Source organism: Bos indicus, chromosome 20 (genome assembly GCF_029378745.1).
Source record: "Bos indicus isolate NIAB-ARS_2022 breed Sahiwal x Tharparkar chromosome 20, NIAB-ARS_B.indTharparkar_mat_pri_1.0, whole genome shotgun sequence".
NCBI lineage: Eukaryota > Metazoa > Chordata > Mammalia > Artiodactyla > Bovidae > Bos > Bos indicus.
The window spans coordinates 48,492,646-48,503,739 of NC_091779.1; positions in this window are offsets into that span (position 1 = coordinate 48,492,646).

Consider the following 11,094-nt stretch of genomic DNA (forward strand, 5'->3'; position numbering starts at 1 on the left):
GGGACCTAGCAACTGTTGGACTGGAGAGGAGTGATCAAGACAAAGGGAAACAAAGGTTGCTCAGAGATGGCCTCCAGCCAGAACAATTCCTGTGGGGTGCGGGAAGGGGGAGATGTAAGGTAAAGAGGATAGGATTGGCAATAAGAGGTTTGGAACAAAAAAGAAACATAGCTGATCTGGGTGGGAAAGTTTTCTGGTTTTTGTTTTAATATATACAATTAGTTGTTCAAATGTTAAAACTCACAGGGATGTAAGTTTTATATATCTATATATAGATCTAGATCTATATCTATATAGATGCATGCTGTGCTGTGCTCAATTGCTTCAGTCTTCTCCGGCTCTCAGCAATCCCATGGACTGCGGCCCTCCAGGATCTTCTGTCCATGGGATTCTCCAGGCAAGAATACTGGAGTGGGCTGCCACCCAGGGGATCTTCCCCACTTAGGGATCCAGGGATCAAAAAGGGGTCTCCTGCATTGCAGGCGGATTCTTTACCAGCTGAGCTAACAGGGAAGCCTATATATATATATATATATATATATATATATATATATAGTTAAGTGAAAGAGTAATGGAGTGGGGTGCCATTGCCTTCTCCGACACACACACACACACACACACACACATACACATATTAAATTCTAGTTTCAAGATAATAGAAATAAATGATTTAGACTCTGACCTCAAAAATCTGTCACTAGTAGGAAGGCAGACAATACACCAACTATTACAGCACAGTCTCAAACACTGAAAATTTTTCCTTAGAATATATATCAGAGAGGATTACCTTGTCTAATTGTCAAACATGAGAGATTTGGGAGTATTGAATAATCCATACCATAGATATGGAAGCCATTTATAATTATTTGGAAATTAATTAAACTTTACACACATGGTTATTGTGTCCCCTAGAACACACAAAATTAAAACTTTATGTATACCCACTCCAGTACTCTTGCCTGGAGAATCCCAGGGACGGAGGAGCCTGATGGGCTGCCATATGGGGTCGCACAGAGTCGGACACGACTGAAGTGACTTAGCATACATATATAAAATTATGCATATATTATGTGTGTATGTGTGCATGCTTAGCAGTGTCTAACTCTTTGTGAGCCCATGGACTGTAGCCCTCCATGCTTCTCTTGTCCATGGAATTTTCCAGGCAGGAATACTGGAACAGGTTGCCATTGCCTACTCTAGGGGATTTTCCCGAGCCAGGGTTCAAACCTGAGCCTCTTGCATCTCCTGCATTGGCAGGTGAATTCTTTACCACTGGCACTGCCTGGGCAGCCCATATGTTATGTGTACATATGGGGAATTATAATATTTAGATTATTATATTTATAATATGTATATTATATATGTGTATGTATATAATATATATTATATTTATAATATGTATACAAAGAAATATACACAATCCACCATGCTCTCATGCTTTAGTCAAAACTTTGATCTGCAGATCACACTGACAAAGAATTCGAGTTACCTGACTAATGTGTCATGCATGCTAAGTCACTTGAGTTGTGTCCACCTCTTTGGATCCTGTGGACTATAGCCCTCCAGGCTCCTCTGTCCATGGGATTTCCCAGGCAAGAATAGTGGAGTGGGTTACCATTCCCTTCTCCAGGGGAACTTCCTCACCCAGGGATGGAACCCGTGTGTCTTGAGTCTCCTACATTGGCAGGCAGGTTCTTTACCACTAGCACCATCTGGGAAACACACAATGTGTCATAGTTGTCGCAAATTACAAATGACACATCTTTCTCCATTGGCAATAGTCTTTCTCCAAAGGAAAGCTGTGTGATCAGGCACATAATTCCCTGAGTATTAAAGTAAAAGTCTAGGAAGCATTGAGATGGAGGATATAATAGCTGGATTAAACTAAGTAGTGAGGTTGAAGAAGATCCACAGGGTACAGAGGCTATTGAGTTAAATGTAATATCAAGAATGAGAACATGTTGGAAAGGATTTAAATTCTAATTACTGGTCACATTCTTTATCTCAGATTAAAGTCTATAAAGAGCTCCCCAGCATTCTGCTAATTCTTCCTGACAAATAGAGGCCCAGACTCCAAAGCTTTATTATAGTCATTCAGGACTCTCAAAGCAGCCATTTGAGAATTGCCACAAATAAATGCTCCTGGAATTCCTGTGATAAAGAGGGAGTTATTTTGCTGAGCTGATGATGGCTTTATAGAGGAACAGGTTTGAATTCAAATTATGAATTGGTAGATGCCTAAAAGCAGGTTTAGTGAGAAAAACATGAAAAATGACTTGGGTCTGATGTTGCGATTTAAAATACCCTATTTGCTTATGCTTGAGTCTAGTTTCCAAATTATTATTTTCAGATTTAGCAGCTACATAGATAAGATAAAGGAACACTAGGAAGGGAAGGCTGATCTTTCACCCTAAAATATCATCTTTGAGAAACTGCTTTCGAGAGACATTGGCATTTCAAGTTTAGGTCTTATTTGGCAGTGCTGCTCTCTTCTGTACATTGTTCCAGGAAAGTGTGAAGTTTAAGGAAATGTAATTTTTATACCCTTTTTATCCCCTTGCCTTCTGATGCACTGATATTTTGGCACTCCTAGTAAGATCTCAGAGCTTTTCTGCAGTGCATTTTATTTTTAGAAAACTCCAGTAGCTTTATCTGCTCCTGTCATCTTTCACACAGGTGACAGACACACACACACACACACACACACACACACACACACACACACAGAAACTAGAGAAAAGCCCTCTTGTTTGGTTAGGGAGTTACAGAGTTTTCTTTTTCATCCTAGGTAAAATGAGATTCAAAATCCTGTCCAAAGTTTCAGTAAGGTACATCCTCTGACAAATAAGCTTCATTGCTGATGTATTTAGAACATATCCATGCAACTTTGCTGTTTTATTTAAAAAACAACCCCTCAAAGTAATTTACTAGTAATAACAATCAGATCAGATCAGATCAGTCGCTTAGTCATGTCTGACTCGTTGCGACCCCATGAATCCCAGCACGCCAGGCCTCACTGTCCATCACCAACTCCCGGAGTTCACTGACTCACGTCCATCGAGTCAGTGATGCCATCTAGCCATCTCATCCTCTGTCGTTCCCTTCTCCTCTTGCCCCCAATCCCTCCCAGCATCAGAGTTTTTTCCAATGAGTCAACTCTTTGCATGAGGTGGCCAAAGTACTGGAGTTTCAGCTTTAGCATCATTCCTTCCAAAGAAATCCCAGGGCTGATCTTCAGAATGGACTGGTTGGATCTCCCTGCAGTCCAAGGGACTCTCAAGAGTCTTCTCCAACATCACAGATCAAAAGCATCAATTCCTCGGAGCTCAGCCTTCTTCACAGTCCAACTCTCGCATGCATATATGACCACAGGAAAAACCATAGCCTTGACTAGACGAACATTTGTTGGCAAAGTAATGTCTCTGTTTTTGAATATGCTATCTAGGTTGGTCATAACTTTCCTTCCAAGGAGTAAGCGTCTTTTAATTTCATGGCTGCAGTCACCATCTGCAGTGATTTTCGAGCCCAGAAAAATAAAGTCTGAGACTGTTTCCACTGTTTCCCCATCTATTTCCCATGAAGTGATGGGACTGGATGCCATGATCTTCGTGTTCTGAATGTTGAGCTTTATGCCAACTTTTTCACTCTCCTCTTTCACTTTCATCAAGAGGCTTTTGAGTTCCTCTTCACTTTCTGCCATAAGGGTGGTGTCATCTGCATATCTGAGGTTATTGATATTTCTCTCAGCAATCTTGATTCCAGCTTGTGTTTCTTCCAGTCCAGCGTTTCTCATGATGTACTCTGCATATAAATTAAATAAACAGGGTGACAATATACAGCCTTGACGAACTCCTTTTCCTATTTGGAACCAGTCTGTTGTTCCATGTCCAGTTCTAACTGTTGCTTCCTGACCTGAATACAAATTTCTCAAGAGGCAGATCAGGTGGTCTGGTATTCCCATCTCTTTCAGAATTTTCCACAGTTTATTGTGATCCACACAGTCAAAGGCTTTGGCATAGTCAATAAAGCAGAAATAGATGCCTTTCTGGAACTCTCTTGCTTTTTCCATGATACAGCGGATGTTGGCAATTTGATCTCTGGTTCCTCTGCCTTTTCTGAAACCAGCTTGAACATCACGAAGTTCACCGTTCACATATTGCTGAAGCCTGGCTTGGAGAATTTTGAGCATTACTTTACTAGTGTGTGAGATGAGTGCAATTGTGCGGTAGTTTGAGCATTCTTTGGTATTGCGTTTCTTTTGAATTGGAATGAAAACTGACCTTTTCCAGTCCTGTGGCCACTGCTGAGTTTTCCAAATTTCCTGGCATATTGAGTGCAGTACTTTCACAGCATCATCTTTCAGGATTTGGAATAGCTCCACTGGAATTCCATCACCTCCACTAGCTTTGTTCATAGTGATGCTTTCTAAGGCCCACTTAACTTCACATTCCAGGATGTCTGGCTCTAGGTCAGTGATCACACCATCGTGATTATCTGGGTTGTGAAGATCTTTTTTGTACAGTTCTTCTGTGTATTCTTGCCATCTCTTCTTTATATCTTCTGCTTCTGTTAGGTCCATACCATTTCTGTCCTTTATCGAGCCCATTTTTGCATGAAATGTTCCTTTAGTGTCTCTGATTTTTTTGAAGAGATCTCTAGTCTTTCCCATTCTGTTGTTTTCCTCTATTTCTTTGCATTGATCACTGAAGAAGGCTTTCTTATCTCTTCTTGCTATTCTTTGGAACTCTGCATTCAGATGTTTATATCTTTCCTTTTTTCCTTTGCTTTTCACTTCTCTTCTTTTCACAGCTATTTGTAAGGCCTCCCCAGACAGCCATTTTGCTTTTTTGCATTTCTTTATCTTGGGAATGGTCTTGATCCCTGTCTCCTGTACAATGTCATGAAGCTCAGTCCATAGTTTATCAGGCACTCTATCTATCAGATCTAGGCCCTTAAATCTATTTCTCACTTCCACTGTATAATCATAAGGGATTTGATTTAGGTCATACCTGAATGGTCTAGTGGTTTTCCCTACTTTCTTCAATTTCAGTCTGAATTTGGCAATATGGAGTTCATGGTCTGAGCCACAGTCAGCTCTTGGTCTTGTCTTTGCTGACTGTATAGAGCTTCTCCATCTTTGGCTGCCAAGAATATAATCAATCTGATTTCGGTGTTGACCATCTGGTGATGTCCATGTATAGAGTCTTCTCTTGTGTTGTTGGAAGAGGGTGTTTGTTATGACCAGTGCATTTTCTTGGCAAAACTCTATTAGTCTTTGCCCTGCTTCATTCCATATTCCAAGGCCAAATTTGCCTTTTACTCCAGGTGTTTCTTGACTTCCTATTTTTGCATTCCAGTCCCCTATAATGAAAAAGACATCTTTTTTGGGTGTTATTTCTAAAAGGTCTTGTAGGTCTTCATAGAACCATTCAACTTCAGCTTCTTCAGCGTTACTGGTTGGGGCATAGACTTGAATTACTGTGATATTGAATGGTTTGCCTTGGAAATGAACAGAGATCATTCTGTCATTTTTGAGATTGCATCCAAGTACTGCATTTCAGACTCTTTTGTTGACCATGATGGCCACTCCATTTCTTCTGAGGGATTCCTGCCCAGTGGGCAGGAATATAATGGTCATCTGAATTAAATTCACCCATTCCAGTCCATTTCAGATACCCCGCGCCCCAAGCCCGAGGCCAGGGGTGGCGGGCGGGAGGAGCTACCCTATGCCCCGAAGCCCGAGGCCAAGGGCGGTGGCTGGGATGACCAACCCCACGTCCAAGGAACCATGGCTGTGTGGCCACAGGAGGGCCTAGAGGAGCTATCCCATGTTGAAGGTCAGGAAGGGCAGCGGTGAGGAGATACCCCTCGTCCAAGGTAAGGAGCAATGACTGCGCTTTGCTGGAGCAGCCGTGAAGAGATACCCCATGCCCAAGGTAAGAGAAACCCAAGTAAGATGCTAGGTGTTGCAAGAGGGCATCAGAGGGCAAACACACTGAAACCATACTCACAGAAAACTAGTCAATCTAATCACACTAGGACCACAGCCTTGTCTAACTCAATGAAACTAAGCCATGCCCGTGGGGCAACCCAAGATGGGTGGGTCATGGTGGAGAGATCTGACAGAATGTGGTCCGCTGGAGAAGGGAATGGCAAACCACTTCAGTATTCTTGCCTTGAGAACCCCATGAACAGTATGAAAAGGCAAAATGATAGGATACTGAAAGAGAAAGTCCCCAGGTCAGAAGGTGCCCAATATGCTAATGGAGATCAGTGGAGAAATAACTCCAGAAAGAATGAAGGGATGGAGTAAAAGCAGAAATAATACCCAGCTGTGGATGTGACTGGTGATAGAAGCAAGGTCTGATGCTGTATAGAGCAATATTGCATAGGAACCTGGAATGTCAGGTCCATGAATCAAGGCAAATAACAGTAATTAACACATATAATTTCAGCTCTCAAGATCTTATTCAATTATTTGTTATTTCATACTGCCTCTTATTGATACAATTTTATGGATGTAGCAACTGAATCTGTTCAGAGTAAAGGAATAACTATGTGTGTGCGATTTAAGCCCACTCACTTTAATTCCAAAGTATTTTATTACCCCTCCCTATCTCCCCCCACCAAAATGTGATTAGAACAAAGACTCTCTTAACAAAACTTGAAACTGATTCAAAATTATACTTCAAAGCACACTTTGATTTCCCCAAAGACAGGAAATTGGAAATGAATGAGAGGGAAGATTTAGCAATTCAATAAGTAGGAGTGAGAACCACTTTTCCCACAGTTTCCAGGATAACATGGACTCTGATTCCAGACACATAGAAAATGCTCTAATGTGATTTGTTAGATCAATAAAAATTAATTAATAAATGTTGTTATGCACAGAGAGAATTTAAAAAAGAACAAGACTCAACTCCATCAAAACTGTGGGCTCATACCTTTGAACAACAATCTTTGAGCACTAAGGCAACTCTTTAATGAAGTGTTTTCTGTCCAATAAATGCCTTCTAAGTACAGTAAACCGATGCCTGGCACAAACTGTAGTACTTATCAATTATTTATATTTTTTCATTTTTGAAAACTCCTAAAATAGCAAATAAATAAAGCCACAGGAATTTCTGTAGCTTTCATGGAGTTCCCAGCAGCCTTTAACTTTTTAGGCAGAATTCCTCTTGTGAGGCTAACCAAACCTCAACTATAAAATGCATTCTACTCACTGTGCCTTTAAATATTACATTGAAGCTTAGGAGAATCTCTTGACAGAGGAGATCAATGTATCAAATTAAGCAAGTGTTCTGTATTTAACACCACTTAAAATAATCATATAACTTGAAAGCAATTTTGTCTTTTATGACTTGGACCCATGAAACTTAGACACAGAAAGTAGTAAGATATGTATGTTTCTTGTGTTGATTGCAAGATTCTATTATCACTGAGACATCTCATGTGAGATGCTTCTGTTATGCCTAATATAAGAATGATCCAACATGAAGCGCTATCTGTTTCAGACAAGATACTTCACTGAAAGAGGAATTTGATTTTAGATAATTAATTATAAAAATAGTTTAAAAGGGCACGGGGAAGTTTGAAGTTACTTTGAAATGACTGTCAGAAAACATTTAGAGACAACACCAAAAATCACAGGCTGGTCTTGAAGAAATCACCACTGCCACCATGACCACCATAGGTCTGCAGGGTGAACTACTAACAGGATTTTGACTTGCCTTGCAATCTGTGATGTTGTCAGCATTCACAGCACTGCTGCTACTTCAGGAACCTGATGATATAACCAACCATTTCTTCATGATCCACAAGCATCTACATTTCCCTTTGCTGATGAAGTTGAGATGGAAGTGCCTTCCCCAAGATGATCATGTTGGAATTAAATTGTTACCTGAATAAATCTGATTGGTTGGTCATGGAGAACTCTTCACTCTTATAGGCTGAATAGCTTTTTCTTCTTTTGCAATCTCTCCAAATTGCTCTTCTGCTCACTTGAAGCCAACCAAGGACAGAAAAATTACAAACCAATTAGAATCTTTTCACTACTTCCAATCATCCCACTATTATAGAACACTTGCCAACCAAAAACTGTCTCAGAATCTCCTTCCTTCATTTCCTTCACAAAACTGACTCTTCCCTTCAAACATCTTTGAACCCTGCTGAAAGGAAAATGGCCACAGATGGGTCCCCTTAGGCAACTCATGAAGAAATAACCTTCACTAACTTTGTCTCACACTTGTTTTTATCTTTGATATATATCTAATAACCCTCCCTTTCCCAACTACAGATTGGAAATTTCCTTCATATACTTCAACTAAATAAACACATTATAACATATTTAATGCAGAGGACTTTATGAGAATCCAGCTATCCTCTAATAAACCAAACATATGAGCTTTTTTTAAATGTGGAAAAATATTACTTTTCTCATCAATTACTTTTGGTTTGGAAAATATGTTTTTAGAAAGATACACTATTAAAGTTAGCATGTATTGTGTTAATTTTTTTTTAATGAATTGATTGGCATCTTTAAATCTCTATTTTAATTTATCATCCACTAAATATTAAGCAATTATACAAATTTGTTTGGGTCCTCAGTAAATATTAAGACTACTGCTGCTGCTAAGTCCCTTTAGTCGTGTCGGACTCTGTGTGACCCCAGAGATGGCAGCCCACCAGGCTCCCCGGTCCCTGGGATTCTCTAGGCAAGAACACTGGAGTGGGTTGTCATTTCCTTCTCCAATGCATGAAAGTGAAAAGTGAAAGGGAAGTTGCTCAGTTGTGTCCAACTCTTAGCCACCCCATGGACTGCAGCCTACCAGGCTCCTCCGTCCATGGGATTTTCCAGGCAAGAGTACTGGAGTGGGTTGCCATTGCCTTCTCCTACAGAAGTATCCTAAAACACAAAACTTTGAGAACTTTTCTTCTAGTCCTTCATTAAGGGTTCTACTTCCTGTAATTTTATGTAATTATTTAAAATTAAAAATAGTTATAATAAAAAGCTTCACCATGATTTTAAAATGTTTGAAATCAGATTCTTGTCTCTATCATCATCATCAAATGCAATGCCTAATATTCACAGTGTTGTCAAACAGGATTAATCCAGGATAGCTCCAAGTCAAAAAGTAAAATTGATGACACTTAAAATGTGTAAGAAGATATATTTAATACAATAGAGTATTATCTTATTAATATTTTATATATGTTTAAATTATGGTGGTAGTGATTATAATTTGTAAAAACTCCAAAGAGCAAAACAATAAAAGCAAAAACAAACAAACAAACAGAGTTATTTGAATAAAACAGTTCAGTGCTCTGCTGTGCTTTTTCCCTCACATGGAAGCCATTACCAAAACTTTTATTCACATTTTGGTTTAGCCTCCAATTGTGTCTTCAGCTGTATGCCATGGAAATGCATTTCTTATTTACTTCACTGAAGTACTTTTATAATGGAACAATTAACAACCCACAAATTGTTAATTCCTTGTTAGTATGAAACCATCTGGTGTCAAATTCTCTACACCAGGGTGGGATTTGAAACAGACGTGCCCCCCACAATGTGTTCAGTGTTAATCACCAGTGAAACCTGATGAAAATAATCTTCTGTTTTTAGAAATGCAGCAATTGTTTTAGACAATTCTTTTTTTCTTTTGGTGCAATGTTTATTTCACTTGAACCTATACTGGGATTTGATTAAGTTGTTTGTGTCAGGGGCAGTGACAACATCCATTTCAGAGGCTTTTAAGAGACAGTGCAGGAGATGCTTCATATTTATCCACACACATATATGCAGCATAATCTTGTTCCCAGAATAATGTTTTATAGTGCATTTTACATTTATAAAATATCTAAAATGTATTAACGTCCATGTTTTTAGTGTGGCTGAAAGTAAAATGTTAGGAACCATGAATAGAACAAAAAAATAATTTTGATTATCTAAGTATACATACAAGAAATCTTCTGAATCTTGGTCAGCCCTTTAGATACGTGAAAAAAGATGTGACATTTGCATCACTTCTTTGTTCTTCACATTTATTTTCCCGCCTAAATTTTTGTTTACCATGGTTTTCATGTTGACCCAGTAACATACTCCTTAATGACTTCTGAGTATCCATTAGTCCAGAGAGTTTCACCTTTCTCAATGTAAATGGTGAGAGTTTCAAATAATTTTGGAAATCATGTCGGGTCGGTACAAAAAGAATTGTTTTTTCTATTATAGGCACAATTTTACAAGCTTGCTTAAATTTCTGGAAAAGACAATGGTTTTAAAAATCTTCTTAAAAATTCCTATACCTGCAAATCTCTTCAAAAGAGGAATCAAAAAGAAGGAAACATTATGTATAAGGAAACTCAGAAATTTATTGTATTATAAACATTGAACAGCATCTGCTATTTGCAATACAACATAAAAAATGAAATAAAAAGGATTTCAGATAACTCATATTTTTTCTCTAACACATAAAAGTCCAGTGCCCTAGGATTTGAAGTGTACTATTCAAATTCATAGTACTATTCAAATTCATAGTACATTTGAAATGTACTATGTCTGTCTAGTCGTTTGGTGGGGTGTGGGTCTGAGGCAGGGCCAAGCCACAGGGAGACTGGGCAGGGTATTCTACTGTTACCAGAATAAACGAACAAGCTGTAATAAACACCACCTAGCCTGCCAAAATGGGCATGAAAAACATGCCCCATATCTCTCTTCCTACCTTGGAGGAATGAGGCCTGTAGAAGAGCTATCTTTGTGGCAGCATAACAAATCTTATGGAAGAGAAGAGCAGATGCTGGGACACAGTGCCAAATGTTTACAACAATTTCACTGCATGGATGTGTCTCTTCTTCCAAGATAAGCCCCCTATTTGTGGCAGTCCAAAGAAACCTGTAAAATATATGTTATCTGATCCTGTCCCTAGATGTCCCCTCTGCCCTGAAATCATCTCTATGGAGTCTAGCTTTACTATCTTTCTCTTTTCCCAACAAGTGTGGATATCAATTTTCTTACCCTCAAGCCTCCTGAAGAATGTAGTTAATGAAAAAGCAGGAGATAGAAATGAAATATGTCTGGAATGCCAACAGGATAACACT